The sequence below is a fragment of the Melanotaenia boesemani genome, chromosome 4, assembly GCF_017639745.1.
Source record: "Melanotaenia boesemani isolate fMelBoe1 chromosome 4, fMelBoe1.pri, whole genome shotgun sequence".
NCBI lineage: Eukaryota > Metazoa > Chordata > Actinopteri > Atheriniformes > Melanotaeniidae > Melanotaenia > Melanotaenia boesemani.
The window spans coordinates 4037649-4050221 of NC_055685.1; positions in this window are offsets into that span (position 1 = coordinate 4037649).

The window sequence follows — 12573 nt, forward strand, 5'->3', positions numbered from 1 at the left end:
ACAACAGACTTAAAGAAGATATGAAGCATGTTGGTGCAGACATTGAATGATCTCTGCTTCCTTAAGAAGTGGAGTCTGCTCTGTCTCTGGTTGAAGATGCCTCTGTGTTGCATTTCCAGTCTAATCTGATGTCTAGCTGAACTCTGAAGTACTTTCTTTTAAGCTTGGATTTTTAAGCTTGATCATGTTTAAATGCTGTTTTTATTCAGTGTTCTTTCTTTTTCCTTTCTCTTTTGTTTTTAAGGTTAAATTATGCTTCTTATATTCTGTACAGCACTTTGAATCCCCCTGTCGCTGAATTGTGCTACAAATAAAATTGCCTTTCGTTACTTGTATTCCTCCACCTCTTCTCCCAGCATGTAAACAGTGTTTTGTTTACTCCTGATCCTTCTGAAGTCAACACCATCTCTTTTGTTTTTGTTCAAGATAAGGCGATTGTTTCTGCACCATCTCACAATCTGACTGACCAGTTCTCTGTACTCAGCTTCTTGTCCACCACTGATACTCACCACAGCCAGTGGCGTCAGACTCGGGGGTGAATGCTAACATTTACCCAGGTGGGCCCTTAAAAAATCCTGGAATAAAAAGTTTTTTGTGTTCTATTATAAAATGTCCAATTAATTCATTTGATAATCAAAGTCACTTTGCTTGAATGAAGGTATTGAGAGAGCAAATTTTGCTTTCCGATAGTGATGGGTGTTCTTTGAGGGCCCTATCTCCCCTTTGAAATTGTGCAAAATGGTTTAGTCACCTGCACTGAGACAGCTAGAGGAGAAAGTCGTGTACTTCCCAAAGAAAGTGAAGCCTGAATACCAGAAAAGGGAGAGAAAAAAAACTTAGGTGAAGAAAATGAAGAGAGGCAGCAGCTTCTTTTTAATTTCTTAGAGCGGAGGTGAACAGCACCTGAGCTAACACACCGTTTGAGCAGATTAGGATTCATTTCGGGACAACACAGATTAATTACTATCAGAAATGAATCAGTTATTACTCCAAATTGTTTTATTCGTTCAGACCTCACGATGACAAACACTTTGTATTAATGTTTCAGGCCTTTCCCAGCAATCAATCATGCCATATTTGGTGTCAACTGATTCTTTGTATTTTCAGAATTGTGGAGAAGGCTTCACGTTATTTAAAAAAAACAGAATGCACCAGACCCTGAAGTCTTCAATGTTGATAACAAATGATACTATAAATTTTTAAATTACTGAAATAAAACAGGATAAGAATTTTCTAACTTTAAGGCCACAATAAACAAATTAGGGTCAGAATATTATAATGCCTACTGTTGGTGCTTTTGGGTCAGATTTAATACTTTATAAACATTTCTAACCTTGAAAAAGGGAGAAATTACTTCATTCAGTGCATTACCTAGATAATAAGACAGTGACATGAATAATAAACATGACTTGTGTGTTTGTTGGTGAAGCCCAGCAAATGTTTTTTTTTTTTTTTTTTGTTTTGTTTTGTTTTTTGCATAACAAATAAATATATATATATATATTGAACCTTCAGTACCACTTTAACATCAAGTTTTATTCTATTATATGTTTGCTATAAACAGGTTAAGATACTTTATTATCTATCTAGCTTGTACAAGGTCTGTCCTACCTGTGGCAGAGAGTGAGATCCAGAAAATGCAAGTAAAGAAATAGGAGGAGAAGGTTATTCTGAAGTTAGTGAGGCGGTTGAGGAGAGGAAAGAAGAGGAACAGGAAGACAGTGAGAGGCTTCAGCAATGCAGCAGAGTGTCTGCTAGATGAAGCAGGGAAATGGCCAGAGAAGCCATTTTGACATTTAGAGGTTAAACTAAGATCTTATTTATTACTTCAGTGCAGGGGTCTGCAACCTTTACATGCCAAACAGCCATTTTTCTCTCAACCCAGCTAAATAAAACTCGTTTAGAGCCGCAAATGTTACAAGACATTTTTACAAAAGACAACTTATAATTTTTTTATAAATATCTAATGTAGTAAATTTGTTGTCATTTTTGAAGAAACCACATTTTTATTACTATTTTTAGTTTTTCAAATTAAGAAAAACATAAAACTTTTTTACTGTAATGTATCAACAGAAAGAGCCAAAACTCAGTTGAGTTTTTGTTTCTATTTTTATATCAGATGATCACTTTAATTGTAATAATCAGTTTAGTATTACATAAGACATTAAAAATACATATATATATAATTTGTGACAACCTTTTCCTGGTCAGTACCCCTACCTGGCCCCCAACCAAAACTCTTCTAGACCCGCCCCTGCATATCTTAAGCATGAATCATTTCTACCACCTGTCAGCTGCTTTGTTAGAGAATGGTCCTGCTCTGATTTGTATTTTTGAACCTGTTTATAAATTCTTTCACCCCATTTATGGCCCCTAAATGATCAGACCTGTGTCTCCACCATCTGCACAGCACCAATGATTTAGAGAAGACATCACCTTGCTCCCTTTTACTGTTTTACTCTCACTAGATATCTGAACCAGATCTATCTTCATAGATGTGTGCATGGCTGTCGGATGACAAGCAGATTTAACAGCTGTGTCACTAGAACATCTCATTAATACTGACAGGTTATAAGAAATAAAGGCAAACCATATCTAATTGAAATAGGCTGTTATCAGCATTTTTATTCTTCAGCTTCAGGGACATGATTGACAGACTGATTGACATGAGACTGATAAATTTAGCCTGCTATTGCTAGTACTTCCAAAACAAAACTTTTGGGTAAATATGTGCCAGTGTGAACTGTAAACTAGTTTTCTACTTCTCATCTGAGCGATGAACGCAACAAAAGAGACAATGCTAGCAACAGAGAAGCCGATCACCTGATCAACAACAGCCATCATGATTCACAGCAGGAGAGGGAGGGGAGAGGAGGAGGCTGCCATGATGCGCAGACACAAGACGACCAGAACAGCGACATTTGTGCAGAACTACGCAATTAGATTTTTTTTTCCTTTTTTTTTTATTATTATTAAAATGCAAGAAAAGTGCAGGTGTTGAACTCTCTCCCCAGGAAAAGTTGGATGTTATCCTCATCCCCCATGGGTGTGACACCCTCAGATCCATCCATAGAGCCAGTCGACTCACCTTTTGTTCATTTTGCCTCTAGACTCTTTCATATCTCACCATCGTAAATGACAGATGCTGTGCATGCGTTAAAATTTTAATGCAGTTAATTACATAAATATTTTTGGGTTGTTCTTTTGTCCTAGACATGACACGTAATTGGGACTACTGTCAGAGAACAGATATCACTTCAACTTTTTCCAGACTTCGTTTTTATCCCTCTGTTCCTTGCTGTCCTTTGCAGACACATGAGGGCACAACCAACAAAAACAGAGACTTCTGAATGAATGTTTTTCCTGCAGACACCATGGCTCTGCTTCTCCATACATGCTCGTTATGCACCTGATATGATTCTTAGATGAAACAGGCTGATCAGCAAAGTCACACTGAGTGGTGTTATATGATTCAAACCTTTAGATTTGCCTCAGTTCTGTCCTCTCACTCCAGCAGGAAAATCTTGATCCAGATCACAACTTACTTTCTCAGTTTGATTTTAATGCTTAATGTTAGAATACATCCAGTTTTTAATTTAAAGCCTGAAACACAGCAATGCATAAAAATGGAGCAATTTATTAAATCTTTAAGAGAATAAACAGTTTGTGTCAGAAGGTGACTCCAATCATATGGTCCAAAAGCTACATCCATACGTCCTGGGTTGATCATACTTCTAACGGAGCTTTTACCAGGTTCTTCCACATCTGACCAGATGTGCATATTTTTAGTTGTGTTTACCAACAATGCCCTTTATGTCCACTTCCTGTATTTAATTCACTTGAAGCGAACTGAGACGTAGGTTTGTAGGTGGACCAGAGTTCACTTCTTTGATCTGCATCAGAATTCAGTTGCGCATCCACATGTCCTCAATTGAAATGGACTTACTGAGCAAACAACGCCAAAGTTCTTCCAAATGCTGGCTCTTATTGCAGAGGGTGCAGTTCAGATTTCACACTCAGCCATCATGCCTGTTATTTTCACAACACAGATGGTCCAGGTGCTGCACTTCTACAATTTCTAGTTCCCCCTCTTTGCATTCATCAACATTGTGTATTAAGTAACAGTTAAAGAAACGATCTTTTAACATTTGTACATCTGAATCATGAAGCATCTAAAAAACTACTTTTCCCCCCACCCCTAGCAAACAAACCTGCATGGCTGCCTGGAAGGTTGGATTTGATTATCTAGTGTTGTAAATGGCGTCTTTGGTCATCCTCACACAGCTCTTCACTGTGTTCAACCCAGCCACCAAAGACAATCCATTCCCCTTAGTCTCTTTATTTCTCTCTTTTATGTGTTTTCAGTGGCCTGAGTCATGAAATCTGACTCTGGTTCTCTTACACTTTCAAAGGTTGTTGGCAAAGCAGAGCTAATATAATTGTTAGACTTGCTAATCTCTGCCGACCCCCGGAACGTTCCTCTGATCCATCTGAGAGACCAGAGTTTGCCTTTATAAGCACAGAGTCATGCAGAATTTCATGTTTTAACCGATATGAGGCTATGAGCTCTCAGCTCCCGAATAATGGCTTCAGAGTTCAGTGTCAGAATGTCTGCTCTGGGTTTTGTAATGTAAAACGCTCGGGGTGTGATTGATGTGTGTTTGCCTCTGGCTGTATGACTCAGCTGTGCAGAGAGAGGTGTGGGAACTGCAGTCGTCTGGAGGAAGCTTGGAGCAAGTTGAACTCAACCCCATTGTGATTCCTTTTTGTGATTCTTCTGATTTATAAGCTAAAACAATGTTGCCTTAGCCTTTGCCTTAAAGCTTCTGCACTAACACACAGATTTTCAGGGGGGAAAGCTAATGGTCCTGCCTGTTGCAGCAGTTTTCTTCAAGCATGTAGAGTCTTCATCACTCTGTCAAACACATCCACTGATCACTGTCTGACGGCTTCATGGCAGACAGAAAGGGTCTGTAGACATCATGTTTGAGAGTACATAAGTTTACAGGTTCAGTCATCTTCTCTTTTGGTTTCAGAGCAATCTTCAGTGGTTTCAATGAGCTGCTGGATAGAAAAAACTGCTTGTGGGAAGAAGCCACTGATTTCCCTTGTCAATTTGGCCGACGATCCCGACAATCTTTTAAAAAAAAGGCGTGAGACTTGGGTCCATTTAAGCCTGGGATTGGCAAAATTTATTACATGTCTAAACCACAACCGTCAACAACCTTCTAAAGAGCAACTAAGGGCTTTTATACCCTCCTGCTGTAGGTAATTAGCCGGAACCACCTGTTGAAGTGGGACTAGACTATACAAGTTAACACATATCCACAAAATATCTTACTTAAAATAACACCTGTAAAGCAAACATCATGAATCAATATTTACATATATACATACTTAAACATAATCCACTTAATAATTTTACAGCATGCTTCAAATACACATTTAATTTATATAAACTACTTCCCACCCCCTTCATTGACATGGTTTGTTCCGACAACTCTTAAACAGGAAATTAGGCCTATTTCCCCCTTTTACCTCTCCTGCCCTGCAATGAAGACAAGAGGTGAGTATTGCCATTTCCTTCTTGAGCCTATAACTTTACCCAATTAGACATAGATCAAAGTAAAAATGAGTATCAAAATGTTGTTAAATGTTAAAATACTAATTTAAGTTCTCTTTTCCACAGGCAGGATGGCCAGTCCCCCTCTGCAAACAAATAAACACTTTTCTCTGTTTTAACATTCAATAAAATAATTAATTCAATTAATTAATCTGTGTGGTCCTATCTGCCAATCATTCCAAATAATATTTGCAAGACTTGTGGTGGTGATGGAACCACCGGTCTCCGTCACATCCCTACTACCACATCTAGTGCCACATACTGCACCTAAAACAACCAACTTACCTTTCTATGGACCTTTTTGAACTTGTTGTAAATATTTCCTCTAGGTGATCAAAATTATTAATATAAAGATTTTTTTATTTTTATGTGTCTGTCTAATGGGACCAGTTATCACAGCAGTGTATGTGAGTGTGTGTTAGACAGAGGAACACAATCATTTCCTTTCTTAGTAAATGACTCCTCTGAACCCCTCTTACTCATGTATAAAAGTGCATTCACACCAGTCCACTAGACTCAGATTTAGAGACTAGAGTCCACGCTGCACTACTCAAACAAATCTGACCTTTTAAAGAATGTGTTTCAACCTCTGCCAGAGGCAGCGTTGTATGAAGAATTACAGAAGAAGAACACGAGACGCACAATGAAGAAAACTTCTGTTTCTACCACATAACAGCTAAACATGGAGCTGCATCAGATAGCTGTCTTGAGTTGATCAAATAGAAGGGTTTACAACTTTCACATGGTCACAGCCACATACAGCCACATACAGCTGCTGATGCATGACTGCTCATTGGCCACTTGTAATTTTCCTCGACACCAGTGAAGTAAGTGGTTATAATGCCATTCTGATGTGGAGAGAAGTAGGACTGGAACAGTAGAAACTGTGGCAAAGGAAGATGTTTTTGGAGTTACACACTGGTGAAACCTCATGTTGAGAGAAGACACGCCTTTTAAGAGCACCAAGAACTGCTGCAACTATTGTAAATGACAACATCACCAGTGATGGGAGTTAAAATAGACAGTGTTACTAACAGCCCTACTTTTTCCAGTAAGAGTGCATCTAACTAATTTATCTTTCCATTGTTACAACACCATTACCGTTACTGAGGATAAAACGTTACTGACAGTGCGTTACTATTGTAAGATGAGATTCAGTTTTGATTTGGGTGAACAGAAGTTTCACATTTTTTGGACCATATCGTGCTGCTGCTACAGCAGGGAGGAGGCAGAGTGATACTGTAAAAACTGGAGAATACACTCAGTGTTTGAAGAGATGCTGTGTTGTGTTGTACAAGCATAGAATAAAGCCTCATTTAGTTCGTTTGTGTTTCCACACGTGAAAACAGAGAAGGGTACCTTAATATCGGACCTGACCCGTCCAACTTTGTTGGGACCATTTCATCGGGGTACCAATCTAACCGACCCAACTGAAAAGGGTGGAGTTTGACACACTGCAATCCACTGATTGGTTGAGAAAAAAGTCACTTCACTTGTGACCTAGCATAAAAACAAAGCAGGAACAGCTCCTTGTTTAGAGCAACATATTTTCTTTTTCTTGATGAAATCTCAGTTTAAAATGGCGTTACGCAGCACTGCCAAGAAGAATAACACAAACTGGTGAATGGCCGCCATTCTCCTCCTTTCTTTTTGAGTTATGTTTGGTTCTAATTTAAGGAATGCGCTGCAATTATGTAGCTGAGGCATCTATCGCTATTCAGCTGATACTCCACCTCTCAGTTAAGGTTACAGCTTAAAAAACATATCCGAACCCTAGCCGTCCCGACCTGCACCTGTTGGTGGAAACGAGGCTTAAAGCAGTGTCATATGTTCAAGCCAGAAGTTGTCCCAGAATTATTTCTCTTACCCACAACTCGACTTTAGTTAACAGTTAAAGCTGAAGATGCAGTTATACTATACTCCTGAACACTGATTCTGTCTTCACCTGACCAGAGGCTTAGGGGGAGAAACATACACATAGTGCAATTGATGATGACTGATTGATCAAGAGTAAAACATCATGGCAGACTTGTGTCTTTTGCAGCTGTGGTTGCAAGTATGCAAGCTGTAGTGACATCTAGTGGTAAAAATGACTAGCTGCAACCCCCCACCTCACCCATTGTTCCAACATGTGAAGCACCTACAGCTTCATGGTGAAATGGGGAAGGAAGGAGGATATGCATCGCTGGTTAAAAAAAAAAAAAAAAGAATAATGCAGAGATTCTTAAATTGACTGATTCTTTAACTCATTAATGTCTGTTGTCACAAACCACTCCCACTCTTTTTTGTATTTTTAGTTTTTTTTAATTGATTTATTTTTATTTGTCTACTTTCATTCCTGTATTTCATTCATTGCAGGTCTCAGACAAACCTAAACAACACATTATAACAAGGCACAAGACAAAAAAGTACAAACCGGCTAGAGAAAAATTTGTATTAAGGGCATGATTTAAAGTGCATGAGGTTGGAGTGTAGTTTTAGGAATACAAGATAAAACAAAAATATAGAATTAAATTAAAACAGTCACTTCTCATTCAATCACACAGGATAAGTATACCAACAGTGTGCGGTATGCAGACATTCTACTGATAACAGCATTGCAAAGAAAAATGTTTTATTTGGAGAGAACTTATAGTCTTTTAGTGGAGAGAAATAAGTTTGAAGTCAAATCATCATGTCCACACTATTTGATCTGCAGCAGAAGCCGTCTATTGTAGCATAAATTCCCATGTATGTGTGTTGTGACAGTGCACAGGGAGGGGAATGACTACCACATGCGGCTGTGCGTCGTCCTAAATGTTTGCGCTGCAGCTTGTTTCCAGTCTGACTCAGAAATAATGGCTGCATTTTTGTGTTGTGTGCACCAAAGCCACATGATGTACAACAACACAATCTAAACTTCAGCAGCTGAAGTGATTCACTGTCAAACCGTCTGCTGCCAGAAAACTTGATGATTGCTTATTACTCTGGAATTGGCTCGGTCCAGTTTGGGTGGGCTGTTGTTCCTGACAAATATGCAAATCCACTAGTCTGTTTGAAACCAAGTTAACTGTTCCCAAACAGACCGGCGAGATGTGTTGACAGGAAAAGTACAGCTTAGGATGCATTCCCTCTGTTTTTGGTTTGGCCTGTGGTGTAGTTAATCAGCCTGAGACCCTAAACCTGGAGGAAAGCCATGCTGGAGGGATTAGCACGGGCCACCAAACCACCGCATGAACAACATACCGTCCTCTGAGCATGAATGTAAACGAGTCTGACGTTCGCTGCATTGACAGCATTCTGGCAGAACAGATAGGGGTTTCATGAATTTGTTTTTGCTAAAAGAAAAGAAAATATGAAGGGAAAGAAAAGGCCTAAATGGAAATTCGTAAAACAAGTTGCAGTCTAATCTGATAAAGCGAAAAAACAACTCTGTTGGCTTATATATATATATATATATATATATATATATATATATATATATATATATATATATATATATATATATATATATATATGTGTGTGTGTGTGTGTGTGTGTGTGTGTGTGTGTGTGTGTGTGTGTGTGTGTGTGTGTGTGTGTTTAGGCCTATGCAGAACAGGCACTGCTATATATATATTGCTCAATGGCAAGAGCTCAATGCATATTTCTGGAGAAAAAAGTTGTGAAGTGTTGTTTTTTAGCCTCGAGATTAGTATCAGATTAATATCAAATGAGTCTGAAACGCAGAGATTTAATGTTGGAAAGTTATGTGGTGCGTCTTTTGAGTTTTGCAATGCAATTATTTCAGTTTTCTCCGTGATGAATAGGAAAAGAAAATGATACTGCTAATGTTTTTGTAGAAAATATATATAATATAAATATATTATTCAATAAGTTTTATTTTTAGACTAGATAAAACAAAATAAATACAAAGTTAAATATGAAAGAAAATTAAATAAGCCCTATTGCACAGAGAAGACGTAAATAAGTATATTTAAATAAATTTTAAAAAAGTATTTAAGTAAAATACTGTATGAGGTTTTTTTTTGTTGTTCATGTGTCAGAGGGATAAAAACCTTGAAAAAAAAAAGTTCACTGTTGTTACACATAGTTGTTTTTTTTTTTGTTTTGTTTTTTTTGTCTCTCTGGGAAAATGTTTTACACTTTATAGGCAGGAAGTTAATCATAACTGTTAAAGAAATTACAGAAAAGAAAAATTATAAATCTACACTGCCATGATTTTTTTACACCTTAGATCAAATAGATATTTACACAAGAACATTCATTTTTCTATATCTCAATTTTTATTAATTCTAATTTATTGTTACAGCTCTACATGTAGCCAGAACATACATGCAGAGTTTTAGTGTGCAGCAGTACTGATTTGGCCTCCTGCAGGCCTGGAGCTGGTGCACATATCAGCGGTTGAGGTGATGCAACCAGAAACCAGAAAATGTTGCTCCGGCTGATTCAGAGCTGACTTCCATTTACATACAGCTGAATGCTTCCCATGCTGGTTAGTGCAGGACAAAGTTAAAGGGTTAGTTCATCTAGGCGACAGAAAATATGCACTACTTCACAATAAGAGTTGTATTTTCTCCGTCTCCTCTGTATAGAAAAACAGAAATATATCAGGAATGTAGGTAAAAATGTTCACTAAATGATCTCTGACTGCACAAAGAAGTAAACTGGAGCAGCATCAGCTTTCAGGCATTGTGAGCTTACTTTGAGCATTATAAGCTAAAGAAAATTTGTATTGATTGTCTTAATATTGATTCACTGGTCCAAATCGATAAGAGGAAAGCTGGGCACATGTAATAAATCACATATGTCACAAGAAATTACTCAAAGAGATGAAAGTAGAAGATGGTGGTGGGCATACGGCTTCGGGTCTAAAAAGGATTAATGAATGTAATTATTTACTGCATCTGAGCTGAAGAATAGTAAATAATTGTTAATCTGACCTTTTTAACGTGTTGACTGGGAGAATAAATCAGATACAGGAAAGTTCAAACAAAAGAACGATGTTTTTATTTATTTAAAGAGTGGTGGATTTGACTGAGATCAGCAGGAACTACACTTGTTAGAGCATGTCTAATTTTCACAGGATTATTGACTTGATTACTCATGTTGTAAAAGGCAATCATACAGAGGCTGCTGCAGTAGAGAAGCAGATCCATGCAGTTAAACTTCATTTAATTCACATCATACATCAGGGCCATTTGTATCTATATGGGACCCTTGAGGGCCCCTAGTTTGCCCAACTATGATGGATCCACGAACATGCCACAATTTATAACACTTCATAAGCTAAACAGTAATATTTATTACTCACTTAATAGATAGTTTGTGTTTTTTTAAATAAAGCAGTAGCTAATTTCTAATTAGAGGTTGATTAAACCCACAGTAAACTTAATAAATTGACCACCAATAATCTTAAAGCCATGGTAAGAGTCAGTCAGTCCATAAAAAGTGAAAAGCAAACACATCCTAGCTAGCTAAGTAGCATCTCCTTGACTTATTTTTACTTCCTGCTTTGCTGCCGTGTGGACGCTTCCTGCTTTGCTCTCCTTTCTGCTTGCATTTTTCTTCTTTTTTTCTTCTTTTTTCTTATCTTTACCGGCAAGACATTTAGGAACAAGGACTCCTGGTCACTTATAAATCACTGGAACAAATATATTTTTTGATAAATTTAGTTGATTGCCGTCGGAGAACTAGTGGAACGATGTCTCCTAACCCTGCAGTATCAGTGAGCTGCACTGAGTGTCAGCAACTTTCTTTGAGGATAACACAGTTGGAGAAGAGGATTGAAACACTGCAAGACATTCGTGTGAATGAAGAATTTATTGACTCTGTAGTAGCTTCTGTATAAGCTACTGAGTTGTCAAATGGATTGAGTCACATCTTCATACGCGAAGGCATGTTGAATGTGGAGCCTCCAGCTACAGACCTGGCTGATACACTTCCCTGGATGTGTTCAAATGACATTGGAATAGCTGAGGAAAATCCCAAACCGGACCATCAGACTGATCTCTCCTTCTGGAACAGTGTTGGTGCCAGACCAAAGTCCTCAACCCCGGCCAGAACCTGGTCTGATGTTGTTCGCCGCAGAGGTAAATCCAGCAGGAAATTTAAAGCTCCAGCACTCACTCCACCATCTGAAGTCTCACTGCATAATAAATATGATGTGTTGAGTCATATTAAAATGAATGATGATGAATGTAATGCAAGGATATATCAAAATTCAAGAAATAGCCCTAAAACTCAGCCCAGGGCTAACCAGACCAGGAGGAGAGGCCAAAATTCCACAAACAGGAGGACTAGAGAAGCTATCGGCGCCTCCACACAAAAACAAATAGACACAATTCTGATTGGGGACTCTATAACACAGCATGTCAGGATGGCAAAGACGGAAAATTTAACACTTTTTGATACATCAGTCAGGGAACTGACAGAGATGTTGCCGACCATTCTGTCTTCACATCCAGATGGTATGAAGATTATTGTCCACACAGGGTCTTTTGATATTCTGAGGAGGAAAATTGGCTCTGAGATCCTGAAAAAAGACTTTTCTCTGCTGTTGGAGAGACTGTGTCAGTTTGGAGCACAATGTTTACATTTCAGGACCCATTCCTACAGCAGGTAAAGGAATTGAACTTTTCAGTAGACTTCTTGGCCTGAACACACGGTTATCAAACGCATGTATCACCCATGGGATAAAGTTCATTGATAACTTCAATATCTTTTGGAACTGTAAGGAGCGATTCAGACCTGATGGTGTGCATCCAAATCTAACTGGATGCAGATTACTTGGTGCACACTTGCGTCATGCTGTTGGGACGGCAAACCCAAACATGAGTGTACAGATAAGAGCGAAGGACACAGCAGAGAAGAGATCAACTCCCAGCTCTCCCCCCTCACCAGACCCTCTTCTCCACATCACCCAAGGTCTTAAAAGGATGTCTCTATCCAGGTCTGAACCCCAGCAA